The sequence below is a fragment of the Thermobia domestica genome, chromosome 4 (genome assembly GCF_964235325.1).
Source record: "Thermobia domestica chromosome 4, izTheDome1.hap1.1, whole genome shotgun sequence".
In the NCBI taxonomy this organism is placed as follows: Eukaryota; Metazoa; Arthropoda; class Insecta; order Zygentoma; family Lepismatidae; genus Thermobia; species Thermobia domestica.
The window spans coordinates 152,094,388-152,115,829 of NC_137457.1; the positions used below are offsets into that span (position 1 = coordinate 152,094,388).

At 35.8% G+C, this 21,442-nt stretch overlaps 1 long non-coding RNA gene across 1 annotated transcript in view; it reads left to right on the forward strand.

The window, feature by feature from the left end:
* Positions 1-1,074: 1,074 nt before the first annotated feature.
* Positions 1,075-21,442, forward strand: part of LOC145683383 (uncharacterized) — a 217,379-nt gene continuing 197,011 nt past the window's right edge. Inside the window, exon 1 of the long non-coding RNA XR_014131069.1 lies at positions 1,075-1,092. This is a non-coding gene — a long non-coding RNA (uncharacterized LOC145683383). The remainder of the gene's footprint in view (positions 1,093-21,442) is intronic.

A 21,442-nucleotide genomic window follows, 5' to 3' on the forward strand; every position in this document is an offset into this window, starting at 1 on the left:
CTGTAATAAAATAATCCAAACTCCTTTTAATTTATACTTCCATAATTTACTGTCTATAAAAATCTTATTAAAAAGTACATCTCTATAGAAGTGAATATAAACATTTGTTTATTATTTGCATTTTTTCTAGCATTGCATTTTGTAAGCTACTATGTAAATACATCTTATATACATATCATAATATTGGATATACAACAAATGTTACATGATACACTTTGTATAACCAATGACATGCTACAACATACTAGTTGGATAAGCAAATAATTCAGAAGTTATTATGTTGATATATTGTGTTCATGGAAACGAAAAGGCATTAACAATAACTATATTAAAATAATATAAGCTGGTCATTATTCACTCAGACAGTTTATAGGAATATTTATACAAATTAGATATTTGTATCCAGCATGATAAAGGGTAGATACTTAAATGTTGTTATTACATACCTAAGTACTATACAAAATCACAATATTGATGAACCGAAATGACATTAAAATTAAATTAATGACATTAATTGCTGGCGAAGGGTTAACTGATAAGTTTACACATTCTGCTCCTTTCCAAAGTAACAAACGCTAGTATTAGTGTAAAGTTTCTGAGTAAATTGTTCTTTCGCAATACTTTTTAAAGATGTAAAATTTTTCCGACATTCGAGTCGAGTCAATACTTTTAGAGTTGTCTCTTCTCGACTTGAAAGAGTCAATAAAGACTTTTGCCTCGATTCGCTCGGAAAGTGTCTCATCTTCAATTTAATCTCTTGTCCAAGAATCCAGTCGAGATTCGAGACGTCTCTAATTGTGCGCATCTTTATTTATATTTATAATTTGTATGTATAATATGTATTACTTTAATAGTTGCTAAGAAATATACAAGCTAACATTGTAAATCAAACGAAGTACTATAAGGAAATGAGGAACATGTATACAATAATATTATGTCATGGCTTATAAATATATTTTATTACGTATGATTATGTTAATAAAATGGATTATCAAATTCAATCGAAGTAGGACTTACACATGTTTCGAGTCATAATGACCAATCATACTTAAATAAAAATCCATATTTCTTGCAGACATATCATGCAAATATGTAAGTATATATTATCAATATACAATTCAAGTTAATATGATAATGGTAAAATCACCTCTTAAAGAAATAATCTTCAACGCTAATTTGCACAATAATATTAATTTTACAACTAAAATATTTAATTGGCCAGTTTTGAGATCAGGAGACATTTTGTTTGGTTTTACATAATATATTTAATTGATTTGTATAGTACGAAAAAGTTTGGTCGGAAGGACTACATTTCATTTTGGACATTATTGTCCGTCCATATTTATTCCCATTAGCATGATAAAGTGTTTCGGAAAATAGCAATAGTCAAAGATAGATACTTTATGTCACAATCTAGAAAGCTATCTGTCACAACTTCCTGCTCGACTCATAGAAACCCTTTTATGTATTGACTATAACTGTATTACACTAATCTCCAGATGGTTTATTGAAAAAATATCCTGCACACAATTACTAGGCTTAATATTAGCTATTGATTTCGTTATGTAATAAGTAACCTTGTAACATGTTTAGTTGTAATAAAATATGATTCAGAGCGTAGATGAGTGTTATCATCTGTAAAATTCATAAACATATCTTTCGTTTAACTATAATTTGTAAAACGGAAAATTATTTATCGTTCATGAACATACTGGTTATACTATGCACAACATAACGGGATCAAAATAATGTGTACGGTTCTTCAAGTATAAAAATGTTATATGTTCCCTGTGTTCTTATTGGCCCTTTCTGCTTGTTCCTGACAAAAAGCACTGGCATATTGAAGCAATGTTCGAAACCATTTTACGTTCCTAAAAATGCATACGAATAAGCACAATTACGGGATAACTTATTACTTACTTGTATAGGTGTAAGCTATCTAGTGACAAAAGGAAACAAGTAATATTGGATATTGTTTATTGCATAGAGCTAGTTGTATTACTTATTTTTAGAGGTACATCCCGTAGTCCTCTTACAAAATATAATAACGTACTTTCATTTCTCCCCCTGCCCATAAGTTTCATTTTGATTAGTGCGTTAGCAACTTTAAACTTATTTTCTAATTTACACCTTAACTTTTGGTAAACATAGATACGAAGATATTTCCACACACATACATCAATTTAATACGTCTTAATTCTGTAGCAAATTTTTAAAAGTCACAGCTAGAGAGATAGGATTCACGTAATAAACTTACGTAATATCCCAATATAATTACTTAATTACTAGAGCATATCAAAAGACACACACCCAAAACTACCATAATCAGAAAATGCCAAAACGCCCAAACAAACGGTAAAACGTCCGAATAAAATGAGAAAATCTTTCAAATCCAGGATCGGCCATAACCTCTACAGCCAAAACCCGCACACACAAATAACGTGAAAACTCCTAAATGAACTGTCTCAATTCCCACATAAATATGAAGATTATTCCGAAATACACGAACGATAAGAACCTCCTACATAAGTAAGGGAGCATAATCCCACAGGTATGAACAAATAACCATACGTGGAAAGGCCCTAAACCCATACTTCGAAACGGTACTAACTCCCTCCCAAATGGACAAAGATTAAAACGTCTAAACGGTCATAGTCTCCAAACAAATGTACATGACTCCTACACGTCGTAACAGAGAAAAAGTCCAATATCAATGGGCGAACATCACAAGATACTGAAACGGTAATAGCTCCCACTCAAATGGACAAGTTCTCTATACAAACGGGCGTAACTCACACACAAATAATACAAAGAACTCAAGTCAAAACGATGGACTGCTTAAAATGGACACAACCTCCACAGGTCAAAACATTGATTGTGTACTGCAGTGTTCCGCCAATAATCGTTTCTTGAAGAGGGTCTTTGGTTTGCCCCTCTTCATCATTATGATGAGCAATGTGGTTCTTCAATTTTATGAAGTAATATTTCTTTGCTCAGAGAAAAGAAACGACTAGGAATAATTAAGCAGAGAAAAATATGAAATATATAACAAAGGATAATAAAGAGATCATTAGCTGATATTGTGAAATATGCAAGAAAAATTACTAAATATTGCTCTATGGTCAATATTGAAAAATGAAGTAATACTAATTCATATAACTTCCGATTGTAATAAAGGATTAAAATTAGAAATTGAAACTATCTGTGCAGTACCACGATTCTTAAAAAAAGAACTGCCATCCATAGCTATTTTGCTAGTCTAGTGTTTTGTGCATAAAACCTTTCCTGCTTGATTTTCTTGAGATGGAGGGTGAACCCATTTCGAAGGTTCGGTCTCCATGTTAAATTGTAAGTTCATGTCTCATGAAGTTTTGGTGCTGAAAAGATGCGATAGACTCCAACTAACGAAACAAAAGAGAAGTAAGTAATACAGTTTTTTAGATATACAAGGTGATGCGTTTAACATTTGCCACCCTTCTATCTCTTAATAGAGTAGTTTGTTTGGGAAAACCCGAACCGTCAACTTATGTTTTGAGGGGGACGGATAATTCTGGCAAATTGAGCCACACTGCCCCACACCTCTGGTCTAAAGGCGAAGAAGTTATTTTTCGTAAATGACAACATGGGTCAAATAGCAGATCATTCGAAATAACATTTGATACTAGTTGCGAAAACATGATTGTTTAGAAATTTCGCCTATACGTTAGGAGAAATCGCGTACAAAGATGTTACCCGTTAGACACAGGAATTCTGACAGAAGACTGTCTTTCGCGTTAGTGAACGTTGTGAATACCCTCAACTACCAATTGGGCTGGCAAATCAATGTCAGGAAGTTACACAGGGACAAACATTAGACGTGTCGCTCCATTTCCGGTGGTCTAGTGGGGAAACATGTATTGGTAAATTGCAACATCTGTAAAATAAAACATCGTGTAGATGAGCCTTTAATTCTTGTTACAAAAATCTTATTTAAAATTTTTTAGCCAACACTGGGAAACAAGACTAACGCTGAATTATAAATTGGCATTTGTTTCCTTTTAACCGTTCAGTAATCTCTATTACCCACTAGAGTAGCAGAAACGCCCGCAAGCTCTATTGTGATCAACATAAGACTGTGCCGTCTTAGTCTAGGTCAAAACTTTAATTAGCTCTTAATTAAAACATGCAACATTTAAAGCATAATTGGAATGCTCTTTAGAGACTATTTACAACAATGATATTTGTTTCTACATTTATTGTCTTTTTCCGGTATTCCGATGCTTTGAAATGAACTACCAAATAAGTCATAAATGGGAGCGTTTTGATGTTCCGAATTTAAGGTTCCGTGTTCAATGCACGATTACAACGCAGAGAAGATAGCAATGTGCTACACTTCTATCGACAATTTGACTACACTGAACCACACTTTGTGATTTAGTGATTAAACTTATTTCGTGTAAAGATCAACACTGATCAATTGGCACATTTGAAAAAGGTGTTTATGTTGCTGTAAAAGTTGCAATTAAGAATTTGGGAAGGAGTTTTGATTTCCCTTTATTGAGTAAGGACCTGTAACAATATTACTGAGCTAATTTGACTTAATTTAAACAACATTCTCTGGCCTGGTTGCTAACATTAATTGTGAAGACCTTTCGTAGTCCGGAAACATTTTATGTTTTAAAGAAATCGGGAAAAGAATGAACGAAGTATTCAAAAATGAAGTCGGAATTCGCGTGTTGGCCTATTGTATATTACATTTCCATTCCTTGCTAATAAAAACATTATTGTGCCAGTAAATACGTACAGTTCTAAATACTCAGCACAACGCACACTTGGAACATAAACCTTATTCCAAGTTATCATAGAATCCACATAATCTATAACAAATGTAGAGGTAGGTCTGTTCAAGTTATGTGGTAGAAAGATAGGGTCAACAATATGGTTACCAAAGATACCAGCCCAAACATTTAATCTCTGATGACATTGTGTATGAGTTTCAATGGGGATTTTTGAATTCGTATCACTCCAATAACAACAGTTACGTTAATATTCAATTCCGCTTAACAAAAATGTGCATTCATCAGAGAAAAATGTGTTCAAAGTACATTCCGATTGAGCCTTATTCATTCGGATATGATTTCACAAACCTGTACTCGTCTATTACTATCATCTTCATTGATTTCGTGCAGAAGAACGGTTTCGTAAGGATAGAACTTATGTCTTAAAATGAGCAAATCACTAGTCTTTTCTATTTCCTACACCTGTGACATCTGCCTAGTGCTTTGAGTATTGTCCATTGAGAAATGCCTCAGAACCGTCACTTCAGTTACTTCCGCTCATACATGCCGTTTTCTTTTACGTTTGTGTTACTTAAGGTATGTATTCAATTGACATTCCCACCGTGAGTTGAAAACGTATGGACATAAGACAAAGGTCAGTTCTTGGTCTTGGCATATCCAACATTGTACCTGGTTGTGGCGGCTAACTTACACAGTGAACTTGAGTGAGAACACAGTGAACATGGGACGTCCAGGGAGCGTTATATGGGCGTGTATGCTGTACGAGTTCAAACTGGAGTCAAACGCCGCTATAACGAGTCGGAAGATTTGCCAAGTCTTTGGTGAGGGTGTCGTGAATACGCGGACTGTGCAGCGGTGGTTTGACAAGTTACACGACGGTGACGAAACATTCGAGTACGCATCACGTGCCACAGGAACAATACATGTACAAAATTATGATCTTCTGCAGCAATTGAGTCAAACAGTGGCCGGACATTTGAGGAACTAGATCTACAGTGCAGTGTAAGTGGAGAAACCGTTGTGCCTCATCTCCATCAAGTTGGATTGATGGGTTCCATGTGATTTGACTCCGGGTTATAAGGCAACGCGAGATGACACATATGTCTCTTTGCTGTCTTGTCTGAGGAAAGAGAAATTTATAGAGTGGGTGACACACATGTGATGACAAGTGGGTCCCCGCACGAAGCTCCACTGCGTGGTCATCATTGGTTAGAATTTCACGAACAAGTTCCAATACAGCCGAAACAAGCAGAACATCAGAAGAAGTCCTCCTGCATGTTTGGTAGATTGCTCGCGGCATCGTGCATGGGAAACTCATACCAGCAGGTCAGAATATCAATGCAGCTGATCAGTAGTTGAGCCATGGTCAAGAAAAACTCAAAACTCTGGAGAAATAATTTCTAAATCTCAATAGGGTCCTCCTGCCGCAGGACAACGCCACGCCCCACGTGAACACGACGACAGGGAACACCATCCTATTCCTTGGATGGGAAACACTACTGCATCCGCCATACTTCCAGAACATTGCACCGTCCGATTATCATCTGTCCCTTTCCTTGAGTAATAGCCTCAGAGGACGCCAATTCAAAACCCTAGTAGAGGTGGAAATCGCACTTGGATGTTCTTCGCCTACCAGAACGTTGGCAGAAAGTCGTCTATTCTGATGAGGAGTATTTTTGATCTTCTAGGTTCGTTTTAGGTGACATATTGATTTCAAACGTAGTTGGTGGGAAAGCTACAGAATTTTACTGGTTACTTCTATAATTTTGAAACACAAAGTATGGTTTCAATCTCCTAATTCCATTTTTCATGCAGTTGGTAAGCTTTCTAGGGAAAGAATGTATAAATATGGTTTGTTGTTTTACTACAACACTCTTAAAAATTTTCATACATACAGTACTTTGGGACTGCGAGCAAATCCCTCAGATTGGAAGATATATTAAAATTTACTTTAAAAGATTTTTAGATGAAATCTATACAAAACTTTAGAGCTAAATTAGTGCTTACGACACAGCATAAAAAGAAAATTAGTGATACTATTAGGAAACCGAATGAATTCTAAAATATTTAATAGCAGAAGCAGCAAAGAAAATTTCCGATCCTTCATTTCAGTGATATTTTAAATAGCACTAATTTTCTTTCTATGCAGTACTATCAACACTAATTTAGCACTAATTTTTGGCAGAGTTTACAAAATTATTTCAGAATCATTAAAAGTGGTGGGGCTATTTTGGCTTGAAATTTTTCCCATCCACGTCACTAATTTTGAAACATATGAGAAAAGTTAGTACTTAATTAGTTTTGACGACATATAATGTTAAAAATGTGCTGTTATACAAATATAAAACACAAAAGTGATTCTGGGTAAGGCTACGTTCAAGGTAGACCACTAACTCAACCGTTTGAGATGAAACCTGTACACAAAGCAAGTGTAAAAATAATGCTGACGGTACAGCACACAAAGAAAATTAATGCCATTATCAGAAGGGCAGATATCTTCAAAATGTTTAATGGCGGAATAATCAAAGAAAACAATTAATTTCATACTTTTATCATGATATAAACTATGTAATGAAAAGTATCCGGAGAGCCCAAAAAACCTACGTTGTTCATATTAGGTGCATTGTGCTGCCACCTACTGTCAGGTATTACTTATCAGCGTCCTCAGTAGTCATTAGACATCGCAACAAATGTTGCCAGTGTTCTCCATTATAACGTCGTCATATTGGTATTGTATATAAATGCAGAAAACTAACATATTTTTATTATTTTGTATAATGCATTACCAACCCTAAGAATAGCGAACGGCTTGTTCCCAAGCGTGAGTGGAAGCGGAGAGTTTGCCCAAGTCGTCGTAGAGAGCATGAACAAATAATCAGGAAGAACGTTGTGCCAATAAATTAATATAAACGAGTACAACAAAAACTTAATATATAAGAGGAACTTTCGTGCAAAGTTAAAAAGTAAACGAATAGCTTTTAGACATATAGGATCTGCTGGGAGTTAAGAAAATTCATCAGTGATTCGCGTATCTCCCCATTCCCCTTGTCATTATTCCGCAGTGAAAGTCTTATCTCAGTGCGAATAATAAATTTATAGTGCAAGTGATATCAATACAAGGGCTATGTTTCTAGTGTTCTTATATAGTGTGCGACTATCTATCATGCAGTATTAAGTGTTTTATTTTCATTATTTCGTTTATTTAATTCCATCAGTGCTACTCCTTCTGTTCGAGCATTTAGCTCTGTAAAGTGAAAAGTTTGTGTGTTGTTGATATATATTTCTTATTCCATTCCGTACACACATCTATTCATACTTAATAAATAAGAATTTACTTAAGGAAATATTATCATCTTCATTCATGTGTGTATGAATCCTTGCTAGCAGTCGGCTTGCCAGTTACGTATATGTATACGTATGCCTTCGTAAAAGTAAGTATAATACAACCTGAGTCTCAAAAACACAAACGTTGCTCATGCCAAATCACTTGTTATATTTCAACATTGCTAATGTACGCCTGAACAAGATATGAGCCTGGACTAGAATTGTTATCAGCTGTTTTGTTAGGGAGTTCTTCGGAAGCCAGCACCCAAGGGAAACGGTAGGTGGCAATTTTAATGACGCCGCAACAAGCAACACGAGCTAAGACCGTCAGTGATTTGTGCATGGAGACAGTAGTTATATATGAGCAAGTACTAATAATATTGGAATAGGAAATTTTATTAATCATATTTTCTTTTTACAGGTTGTCCCAATACAAACAATAATATTAAAACTTAGTATTTTCGTACTCATGTAGTGTTCCGTAGTATATGTATTTTATTTGAATTTTATCTACATTTATTTTTGTGACTAGTAATTGTATTTTATCATGACTCACTAACAAGTTGACTTACTTAAGATACTTGAACAAATGCAAACAGACAAATAGAGAACATTTTCAGAAAACCGAAGAAAAATTAGATAGAGAGGACAAGAAATTAGACAGACAGGAACAGGCACAGAATGAGAATAAGGAAATCCTTGCTAAATTACGGGTACAAGCAGTAGAAATTAAATGCGATGAGGGAACTAAAAAAATAGCTGATAGAGTACAAGATAGAGTACAAAATTAGAAAAAATCGAAAACAAATCACGGAAATGGGAACCTAATACTGATAGTGGCATTCATGCGAGCAATGAACACTGTTCTCACGGTAGGAAGGATGACGTTATATGCGTATGTGGGAACGCGACAGAGGAAAATTCGTTCACTCAATAACAACATCGTGTCCAAAAATATTCACAATCTTAATAAATGTTGCTATGAAGAACAGTCATGGTAATGAAACCTATAAGTTAGTAACTATTTTTAGGGAAAAAAATGAGTTTGCTGCTACGAAGCACTTTGCCCGAACGATAAGCGTTGTATTGGAAAACAACAAGTTCTTTCTTCCACAGTGAGAAGCGATAAGAATGACTTAAGAACATCTGCAGACAAGGAAAGAGTTGAAGTTATCAGCAAAAGAAAAATAGCTGTTCATCCAAAACATAATTTTTTGGCCGGGCTGACGGTCACAATATCTCTTAATATTCAACACATGAGACACAATGCCATTAATTCAATATATATATATATATATATATATATATATATATATAACAAATTTCTCATCAGATTTTATTTTATTTATTTTTTCTTAGCATTCTCCATTTATTGTAACTACAGGTCTGTAATTTACATGGGATAAATATTTTAATTTCTCTTTTCTCTATATGGTTTTGTTAAGCTCATATATGCTTTTCTAATATTTTAAGGATCGTCAAGATATTTTACCGAAATAGTATTTACTGTTAAAATACTGATTATCCGGAAGGACCAAGCCATAAGTTTGATAAGCTCTTATTTTTCTTGCCTGTTAGAGATGACTGGATCTGTGACTTAAGCAATACTTTATCACCTACTTGATAATTAATTTCGGTGTTGTTTCTATCATATTTCTTTTTTTCTTTTCAACCATGGACCTTCCATATTTTTGAAATCTGTTACCCATATTTCTGTTCTTTTATCCTTAGTATCAGTTTCATCTATTCTCCAACAAATATCTAGAGGATCGTCAACATTATAGTGAAAGACTAACTCCATAGGTGTAGAGTGAACCCATGTTCAGAGTGAACAGAAGAGTTTAGTGAAAACCCAATTCCATGCATAAATTTGTTCCACAGATGTTCTTTATTATTTATATATATTCTCAAAGCCTGCTTAAAACTTAAAACGTATCGTTCAGCCGCGTTGCTTGCACTATGGTAAGGTGAAATACATATATTCTTTATTCCTAAACTAAACGAGAAGTCTTTAAACACAGACATCTAAATATACTGGCATTATCGTGCGCTATTCTCGCCATGAAACCTCTTCGACACATTAACTTGAACAGTTTATTAACAATAATTTGACTATTTAAATTGATCTAAGATTCCAAAAACACATATTTAGAAAAAGCATCTACTATTATCAAATAATAACTACCAAATGTCGAACGAGTAACAGGCAGTATAGCATCAATATATATCCTGAAATTAATTCCTCGAATTATTCCTGCTACCAATTGACCCATCTTCTTTCTATTATTACCTTTGGCAAGTAGACATACCCCACAACATCTCACATATTCGTTAATCTGAGATATGACACCCTCCCAGGTAAATCTAGAACACACTTTACCTATACATTTATTAATGCCACAATGTGCTCCTGACAAGGCCGGCTTATGATAGTACTCTATTATAGATTATGTCAACGCCTTTGGTAAGTAAATTTTATAAGGATTATGAACAGATCGGGTTTTCTTACACAATATTCCATTAACTATTTTGTATTCCGGTACATCTTCCTTTTTCTTAGTCCTATCAATAATTATCTTCATATTCTGATCTTCATTTTGAAATTCTTCTATGGATCGTCTTGCAAAAAGCATGCTCCAAATATTAACAAATAACTTATTTATTATTTCTTCACTTAATGAAGGATCTTCTATGAACTCTTGTAAATCATCTTTATTATGTAATCTAGAAATAATATCACACGGAATATTAAAAACGCTAGGTGTATGTTTTACAGTAAAATTAAATTTAAACAATCGATGTAATAAACTACCTTATAGCTTCAATCTTTTCAAATTTCGCAACGCATAACTTAACCCCATGTTATCGACTTTTAATTCGAAAGAAGCATGTGAGGGAAAGGTTTGGAATCGTTGCATAGTGTCTACTACAGCCATTAATTCAAAGAGGTATGGGTTTATTTATGTTACATTTCCTCAATCGTCAACTATAAAACCCTACAGGAACTTCTTCCTCCTTTTCATTTAACTATGAAATCATCCCGCCTAATGAAGATAGCGCGCATCAATTGAAAGTAAAATTTCTTATTGACATCTGGTAATTTAAGCATTACGTGACCCTCGAACATCATTTTAATATTATTCAAGGCCGCTTTCTGCTCATCTCTCCATTTAAATTCTACCTTAGTACTTCCGAGCTTATTTAAAGTATCCACAAGATTTTGAAAATTCGGAATAAACTTGGCAAAATACTAAAGAAATGAACATAAGCTTATTAATATTTTCCTATTCCTCTGAGAGGGTAATTTTTGATAACTTCTATTCTCGATGGATCCATGTAAATAGGCCATCTTCTATTATATGCCCCAAATAAGAAATCGTATTTTGAAAAAGGGTACATTTATTGAATGCTAATGTAAAATTATTTTCTTCAAAAATCTAACTTCTTCAAAAAACTTCACTAAGGAGCATTTTATGGCGTTCAATGTCTCCAGAGTGAATTAATAAATCATCTGGATACCAGGTTATACCTTTATTCTTAACATGATACAGCAATTTAGTAATAAATTTACTTAAAGCGAAAGATCCACTTGCTATACCGAAAGGAACGTATCTATATTCGTATAATCCCGATGAGTAAGAAATGCGGTATATTGAACTGAGTCATCGTGTAACCTAATCACGTGTTATGCATATCTAATTTAGAAAAAAATACTACTAGGGGTATACTGAGAATTTAATAACATTTTTTATTAATTTTTTGATAATTTACGATTAATCTCTTACTTCCATCTTTATTCCCCACTAATAAACAGGGAGAGGCATATGCACTGTCACCTTCTAGAATAATATTTTGTTCCTATAAGTTATCCAATATTTTATCCTTTTCTTTTTGTGCGATTCTGCTTATTGGAGAAGCTTTTCCTCTTACCGGCTGGTCATCATTTAATATGATCTGGTGACAATAATTAGTCACGTCTCTTCAAATATTCTTAAAGTGTCTCTCTAACCCTTTCTACATAATGTTGTAACGCACTATCTAACTCTAATACCTCGGGGTCAACTAACTTTTGCCTACTTTTTGACGAGTCGACGCCCTCAAGTATAGCTTCCGCACTTGTATTTAAAATATAATTAGTTGCCGCATGGTTAGTTTCGTTTACCTGGAATGACCTTTCGAGTGAATCTTATCCCTCAAAAACTGGTAACCTTCGCTTCTTTTGATAGCTCTGTTTTTTCTTTATTCATAATCTTCAAATTTTACTTTTCTCCTACATTTTCATTCCCCTTATCTTCGGATGGTACAATATTCGGATGGAACAATTTATTATGAAAACAATCAACATACTCAAACTCATTTACTTTTCTTCTTTTCCAACTACTTTGTGCGCATGACACAATCAAGTATACAAACGAATGGTCCTGTTTTCTTTCAAACCTAATACTAACCTATTGCTTCAAAATTAATTGTAACCTTCATATCCTTTAACTCATTAACTCCTAATATGAGCATGATATTTAGATCTTCCGCTAAATAAAATTTTATTCTATATACCTTATTCAGCAACTTTAGGGGCAGAGTGAAAGATTCTTTCAATGTGACAGTTTTATTATCAACAGCTCTGAAAATAAATAAATCTTCAGCCACTTGGAACTTATTATATATTCTGTTATCCCATTCTCAAAAAGCCCTAGCATTTATCAGGCTTATAGTTGAGCAAGTGTCTACACACCCTCTTAATATTTTTGCCAACACAAATGCCTCTACGAAAGTTGCAACACTGCCTTCCTTAGTAAATCCATTACTGCGATTAACTCTAACGCTGACGGTGTCTTCCACAGCTTTATATTTTTTTATCATTATCTCTACTATTGTTTCCTTTTTCTTCCTATGTCTGGTGTTAACTTTGCTTTCACCTCTAACATTCCCATTCCTCTTTTCTACTAATTGCAAACTATGTAAATTTCTAGACAAATTTAAGGCCCTTTTAAAATTACACTTGCTAGCATAATGTGGCCCTCCACATTCAAAACATGAGATAGTCTTTTTCAATCCTTTCCTTTTAATATTTTCCCCACTTTCAGAGAATTTGTTAATTGCTTTATAAATATTTACATTCTTTAAATGAGTAACATAAGAAAATAATTTCCTTTCAAGTTCGTGTGAAGTATTTGGAACTCGAACCCCGTAAATATCTCTTATAAGTCGTGGATCTGCACCACTCAATATAATTTCCTTCACATGAACCCCATTCAAGTAACCATACAGTATTATATAACTATCTTTTACATATTCTACAAAGTGAATTGGATCTTGATCTACGGATTGTATCGTTCAACGTAATTGCGTGATACAACTCTTCTTCCTAAGGAAGATCTTAAATTTTTAAACACTTTATGAGCAAGCATCCACCAATTATCACATTGTCTCATATATTCTAGGATCTTGGTATGCAAAATGCCCTTACTTTTTTTCAACGCAACAATTACTATCGATTCATATTGAAAAACATTACCCTTATTCAAACTCTCTACTCCCAATAAAAATTTAAATGACAACAAACCATCATTACTGTCACAAAAATTTATTTATTCGCTTCAATTTGAAAAGGAATTATTAGCAACACCTATACTAATTTTCTCCAAATTAGTGCTAAAAGGTATAAATATATTACCCAAATCTTGATTATTAGAAGAATATTGTTAATTTATTCTTCGAGTCTTTAAATTCTCAATACCGTAAAGTTCTTTACTATGCGGTAATTATTTGTATTCGCCAAAGTATTCAGTTGATTGGTTATTGAAATATCAAGTGTTATACATCAGATTTTCACATTCATTTAAATTAAGTCTGTTTATATCAATGTCAGGAGTAACTCACCTTTCGCAACTGTTCATTTGTGTTTCGAGTTGTCTCCCTGATAACAACCTATGTTCGCTGAAGCAGACACCGCTCTTAGTCCTAACAAATGTATCACCGAAATCAAAACCCGGCTCTCGTCCTTGTCTTTCAAAACAGCTGTCAACTGACCTTCTATCCCTTGTATTCCTATAACGATTGAAAATTCCTGTGTCTCCGTTCGAAAAATGATTTATCACTAACTGTTGAACACGTTCCACATAATTTTCATTCGACGCCATAATCACTAAACCAATATTACTGACCACAAACTGTACAATTATCACTATTCTTTTCTTCCACTCGACCACAACAGGAAATCGCTGCCATACACACACCGAACACTGCCGTAACTATTCTCCTCTTCTCCCCACTCCAAGGCAAGACAAACTAATCGCTAGCATTAACTTCTCTTCCAAGGTGTAGCAAACTCAGACTGAAAGTTTTATGCCTAGTAATTACTTCTTTTTTTCCCTAACTAAGAAAATTAGTCGCAATTCTTCCACTAAGCACCGCTTTTGCACAAGCAAATAAATTCCATTTATAATAGCATTGGAAAATTGAACTTTGTGCCGACGCCTGTCTTACAAGTCTTCTTTTATTAACAAAGACGCCGGGTTATAGGATCCACACAAAATTAGTAATAAGAAATCTTTATAAAGGAACTTGAGTGAGCACTAGATTTTTAAGAAAACTGTGTAGAGAATTCAGGTTATCAAAATTTTAATATATAGTAAGAAAACTCCAGTAATTTCACTAGTATACTGGACGTTTTAATAATTATTGTTCAAACTTTGCGTGAATACACTGAACAGCTGTAACACTTACACAATAACTGAGGACATAAGCATTTGATGAGTAATGGTAATTAGTTTTAAATGTTCCTTTAGATCACAGTTCGCCTTTTCCTTTTTCCACTTAATTCCTTAGCATTAAATGTTCATGAAGATTATACCTTTGATATTTTATACAATCTTCACTGTTACTAGGCATATCACATTGTCAGTTAAAAAAGAAAAAAATCCAAAATACACTTATTAATTAATACCAAATTGTGCCTTATTAACTTTCCAATTAAAGCGCCCATTCAACTTCAATTAATCTCACTAGGTACTTTTCAGGAAACATTATAAAAACTTATCAAAATATGTCTTGAATTGTACAATTTCCCAACTTATTAATTCTGAACACAAAGTTGTAATGAAACATTACAAATTAATGTAATGATATTTTTGATGGGAGTGTCTCAAAAATTTTTCCACCGACTGTACTTTCTGTTTAGCAAAAAAAATTCTTTCGGTCCATATAAGTTATTTAATTGTTCGTTATTTTATTCCAAATTAACATGGAAGACGATAAAAAAAATTCTTTACGAATCATATCTTTGGGAATTCATATCTTTATTTATATATTAACTAATTATAAATCTCATATATGCATATTTTAAATGGACGATTACAAATCTCACGGTGTCAGTGCTATTCGGAAATACAGGCCCACCATTGGATGGAAGTTTTAGAATAATTAACCAATCTAAATTTTGGCACAATATTTTAGACTCTCCTCACCCCTCTTTTGGTACCAATGTTCATCTAAAGATCCGGTTCAATCCAGATTTTACCATTTTTAATCGTTTTGAATACTCCACCGGCAAAAAAGCTTTACATTGATTGGTGCAGTTAAGGCGCGATCGTCTTCACTCTACATCGCCCACCAGAAAAGTAAAACTGCTTATTTGATCGGCTAGCAGATTTGGAGGATTTTTGACAAAAGCAGCGTAACCAGGTAAATTTATCTCAAGGTCGAAACTACACTACCCGGAAGCACAGGAGCTAAAATTTAGAAAATCTCCATAGTTAAAACAGACTAAAATTTCAGTGAATTGTAGCCGGAAACACAGGACGCCATGCTGGACGTAAACAATTAGTGTGGACAGGTTCGGCATTTAGGTGCATTAAATTTCGTGTGATAAACTTTTCATTTGCTTTGACTAAGAAATTTCAATACAGTGATTATCCTTATCACCCCTCCCAATATCATATACAGTCAAGACCTGTCCGTGTAGCAATTTGTTGATATAGATAGTAAGTGTTTTTTTTTACTAACCCACATGGCGGTATTTTGAGTTTCGCAATCTCTGTAACATTAGAATGATTGCTTAGGTCAACTTTAAGGGCTCCTGTTTTCATCCCGAATTGGGATAGCTTCCAGTAGGGATGGGTTAAATATTTATTATCTAGGTTTCCTTCCCTTTTAGGGAAGGGAACATCTAAATTAATAGCTTTGGTATGTCCCCTGGGGACACGTTTTGACAAGTATCTTCCAGAATATTATGAGTTAATCAGGACCAATTGGTTCAGTTTTCACTGTCCATTTCCTTCCTCTTCATCAACTAGAGCTGATTTAAAAAAATGGTAAACTCTGATTAGTTTTATTTGTGTTATATAGATAACAAATTAATGGCAGTGATGGTTAGTATGTACACTGCTCCACAAAACTTAAGCAACCCGAGAGAACGTGGTATAAGCGACGTGTGGGGCCCATTCAACACTGGTTAGTGGCATGCACATACACAGAGATGCGTCAGAGACACACAGGCAAGGCGAGCACACGTTCTATTGCATAAGCAACACCGTTTCAAGCGTGGTGAACAAATTATGCCATGAGGCGTACACCACAGCCTAGTAGTGTCCGAGGCTCCAAGCATTGTGTTAGTGGTTCTTGTGTGGGGTACACACCTTGCAATGACTGATAGACGACATTTGAGTGACTTTGACCGTGGGCGAATAATTGGGCGGTTGGAATTGGGTCGATCGCAAGTGGAAGTGGCGCAGGAATCAACGTGAACAAAAGCGTTGTGTCAAGGCTGTGGAGTCGCTTCCAAAATGAAGGTGAAGTCAGTAGACGTCATGGAGGAGGCCGTCCGAAGAAGACGTCGGCCGTCGATGACGCATTTCTCACAATTTCTGCCAAACGTAACCGTCAAGAGTCACACTCTCAACTGGCCAATGAGTTGTTTCAGGCTACATAACAACGCGTCAGTCGTGAAACTGTTCGTCGTCGGCTCAACAGAGCAGGACTCTATGCAGGAAGGCCTGTGCTGTGTGCGCCATTGAAAGTGGAGCACAAACGTGCGCGTTACACATGGTGTCAGGAACATGTTGCATGGGGGAACACCAGTAGGCGCGTGTCATGTTCTCCGATGAGTCGAGATTCAGTTTGTCGTATGATTCTGGTCGGACTTTAGTGTGGAGAGAGCCAGGAACACGCTATCATTGTAACTTTATTGCTGAACGGCCTTCCTATGGCGGTGGTTCCATTATGGTGTGGGGTGGAATTATGCTGAATGGGAAAATGGACCTCCATATTGTGCAACATGTCACTACGGTACCGGGATGAAATTCTGAATGCACATGTGCGCAATTTCCGCGGAGCATTTGGCCCAGACTTCCTGTTAATGGATGACAATGCCCGCCCACACCGTGCACATTTTGTTTCCGACTATCTGGAGAGCGAAGACATTACGCGTATTGCATAGCCTGCATATTCGCTGGACTTGAATCCCATCAAGCATGTGTTGGATGCTCTTGGACGGCGAATAGCGCAGTACAGTCCACCACCACGCACTCTCCCTGACCTGGGATCAGCTCTCCTCGAGGAGTGGCAACATCTGCCACAAGACTTGATCAACACTCTGATTTGCAGCATGGAAGCCAGATGTCGTGCCTGTATAGCTATTCGTGGTGGTCACATACGAGCATGGAGGCCATATTGACTGCCTATGCCCTCGCACAATACAGCTTCACCTGTTGAGGTATTGTTGTGCTGAACTTTTTGGTCACTCTGTACATCCTAACTGTATTGTTCGTCTTCACTTGTGTTGCATTGTGCATCTAGACCGTCGGTTTCTTCATTATACTTGGTGCAGTGATGGTGTCGTTTTATTTTCTGCCACTTTCTTCGAGTTGCTTAAGTTTTGTGGAGCAGTGTATTAGCATGATATGTGTTGTAGTTTAAGTAGTATGTGTGTTTTCGTAATGTAGTAACCATTTTCTTGTAGTAGTAATTGTGGTAGTGAGTGATTGGGAGCGTGAGATAATTAAATATGTACAGTGCGGTATTTACTATTCGATTGTCGTATTCCGTCATTAAATGCTCATTATAATCCATATCTGAAAGTGAACGTAATATAGTACAATAATTCAGTGTACAAGGTCATATTTCGTGGTTTACAGTTCGATCAAATAGTTACTAGCGCTCTTGTGTCGAAATTCAGTACTATCAGTCGTGCATTTTTTTTTTCATTGAACGCAGTTAGTGATTTGGTTCCACAAAATTGACCTTCATTTTCGAATTAAAACTGAGTAAACATAATTTCCGGCCCATATGAACAGATAGTTCGATAATGTGATTTGACACTTTAATATTCTGAAAACTGCAACATTCTGTGTAATCCAGTAATGAAAATATTTAGGTAAATAAACTATGCATAGATTCTTAACCGAAGTCAGCCAATGTGATGCTATTTCCATTCTGAAATTATGATATTGAATTCCAATTCTTTTCTTGTAGTTGCAGAATAATTTTCATTGTTGATGTCAGAATGTTATCTCATTCAGCAATATTATCGCGTATATTTTATTTTTTTGTGAATATATCTATATAGAGATTAGTTTTTAAACAGCTGCGAAGTAAGATATAGGATGGTTTGTGTGGCAAAGAAGTCTGGGGTTCGAGTAATGTTTCTTGCGTGTTGGTTGGGACGCGATTTATAGATTTTTAAAATATATGATGAAATGAATGTATAGTAAGGGCATTGATAGAAGAAACAGGGTGTTTAAAAAGAATACTGCGTTGTCAGAAATTAATAAATATATGAATAAAATGATAATATAAGTGAAATATAAATGTAGTGAAGTAAAGAGAATAGATGATAGGACACCCGTATACTGTATACATGGACCCAGTGTATTTTAGCTATATGTTGATATATAGATAAAACGTAAATGCGTAGTGAAAATGGTTTGAGTTCTGACTCCCACGCCGAGACATCACTCGACAAGGTAGGCGAGTTATATGTCAGAATATATTATTACTTCGTAGTTGAGTATGCTATAACAGTAGTATTTATTTATAACAATCTCGTCTGACAGCAGGATAGGGATAGCATCATATAATGGCTAACTAAATGTAATTGCTCATCGATCATGATACCAAATAGTTGGTGTTTTGGGCTGTTGTAAATTATGTTTTAAGTTGGTTATGAAAGAGAAGATCCTATGACTCTGAGATTTTTTTTTCACATTACGCTACCATATAGTGTTTGTAGAATGAATAGGACAGACGGGGCAAATCAAATTAATATTTATATCCAATCGCGTACCCGGACGTCGACCCCTAGTCCGGTTTGGGTACAAAACCTCGCGGCCAGAACCTCGCGGCGACAACCTCGCGGACCAAAACCTCGCCTGGCCAAAACCTCGCCTCCCAAAACCTCGCGGCCCAAAATCTCGCCAGGCCGAAACCTCGCCTGGCCAAAACCTCGCCGCCCAAAACCTCGCCGCCCAAAACCTCGCGGGACAAAATCTCGCCGGGCCAAAACCCCGCCTGGCCAAAACCTCGCCTCCCAAAACGTCGCGGGCCAAAATCTCGCGGGGCCAAAACCTCGCCACCCAAAACCTCGCGGGCCAAAATCTCGCCGGGCCAAAACCTCGCGCCCCAAAATATCGCCATACCCAAAATCACGCCTGACCAAAATGTAAATGTTCCAACAGATGATAAGGATGACGGTATAAAAGACGCTGTTTCAGAAGAAGTATCACGGGTATTTGACTAAGTCCCGCGATACCATATGAAAATTCTATTTCTGTATTAGAGGATTTCAATGTGAAGGTAGGGCGACAGGATGTTTTTAAACTGGTTATAGGGAAAGAAAGTCTGCATAAGGAAAGTAATGACAACTAACGAGGTTAGTTTCGTGAACTTTGGAACATCCAAAAACTTAAAATTTTAACAAAAATCTAATAATATTTATGAAAATATGAAACAATATATGAGTTTTTACGACGTCCCTTGATTATGTCCTATAGGTTAAAGGAGACGTAGATGACCAGGATGAAGGAAATGATCGAATAAAGAAAGTGGGAGGAAACGGGAATAACCCGAGAAAGCCCACGCACACGATGTTTTGTATATCATTATTATTATTATTATTATTATTATTATTATTATTATTATTATTATTATTATTATGTAATGTGGAATTGCATATTAGTAAACACATTGGGTAAATTTTAAAGAAAAGTTTCATTCGCGGCGAGATTTTGGGCGGCGAGGTTTTGGCCCGGCGAGATTTTGGCCCGCGAGGTTTTGGGCGGCGAGGGTTTGGCCACGCGAGGTTTTGGCCCGGCGAGATTTTGTCCCGCGAGGTTTTGGGCGGCGAGGTTTTGGCCACGCGAGGTTTTGGCCCGGCGAGATTTTGTCCCGCGAGGTTTTGGGCGGCGAGGTTTTGGCCACGCGAGGTTTTGGCCTTGCGAGATTTTGTCCCGCGAGGTTTTGGCCGGCGAGATTTTGGGCGGCGATGTTTCGGCCGCGAGATTTTGTCCGTATACCCCCTAGTCCTCTTAAGATAGCTAGCTAGCTATCGGTGATGTTTGGTCACTGAAATTACCGATCCAAAATTCAGTTTATTTATTTTTTTATTTTGGCAAATTACTAATTAGGGACATCTTAGCTATTTTTTCCCTCTAATTTCATTACTATTCTGGACTCTTTTACTTTCCGAGAGGTCTTTTACTTTCCTTTTTGAAATTCTAAATTAGCGCCTTCTCTAATCTTCCGCTGGATTCCGGGATCTACAAGAGCGTTGACCGGATACGGTGAGTGGTGGGATTTCCCTAAAGCCTTTGTCTTTCCGAAAATCCCATCGAGGACACAGACTCATCTCGACTTTGCAGACATTTTTTTCGGCTATTTATTTGGTAAGCCGAAAACGTTTGGGCATAAAATAGATTATTTGGTTATAGTATGTTGTATACGCAAATTCGACCACTTATCTTTTGTAGTTGTAGTGTTCTGTCTCCTCTCTTTTACCTATTCTTTCTACTCCTTCTCTAAAGTTTTTTTTTTAAGTTTTCAACCCCCCCGATTTTGAAAGTATTAGATGTCAATGAATTAATGTAATTTTTTTTTAACTGTAATGGCCAGCTGAGACGTCTTGGGACACGATTCGTTTGATGAAATAGTTAGGGACTGGGTTTACATTATATTTGACCCATCGCCGAAGTGAGTAACGATTCGGTACACCGTAATTTCCACTCTCATTCCTTCTCCATTGTCCGTCTGGGATTCTCTTTTGATCCAGTGGTCACTTTCCATTTATTTTATTTCCGTAAATGTTGTTGTAATATTGGGCCCAAAGTTAAGATTAAAATTGTTTGGTT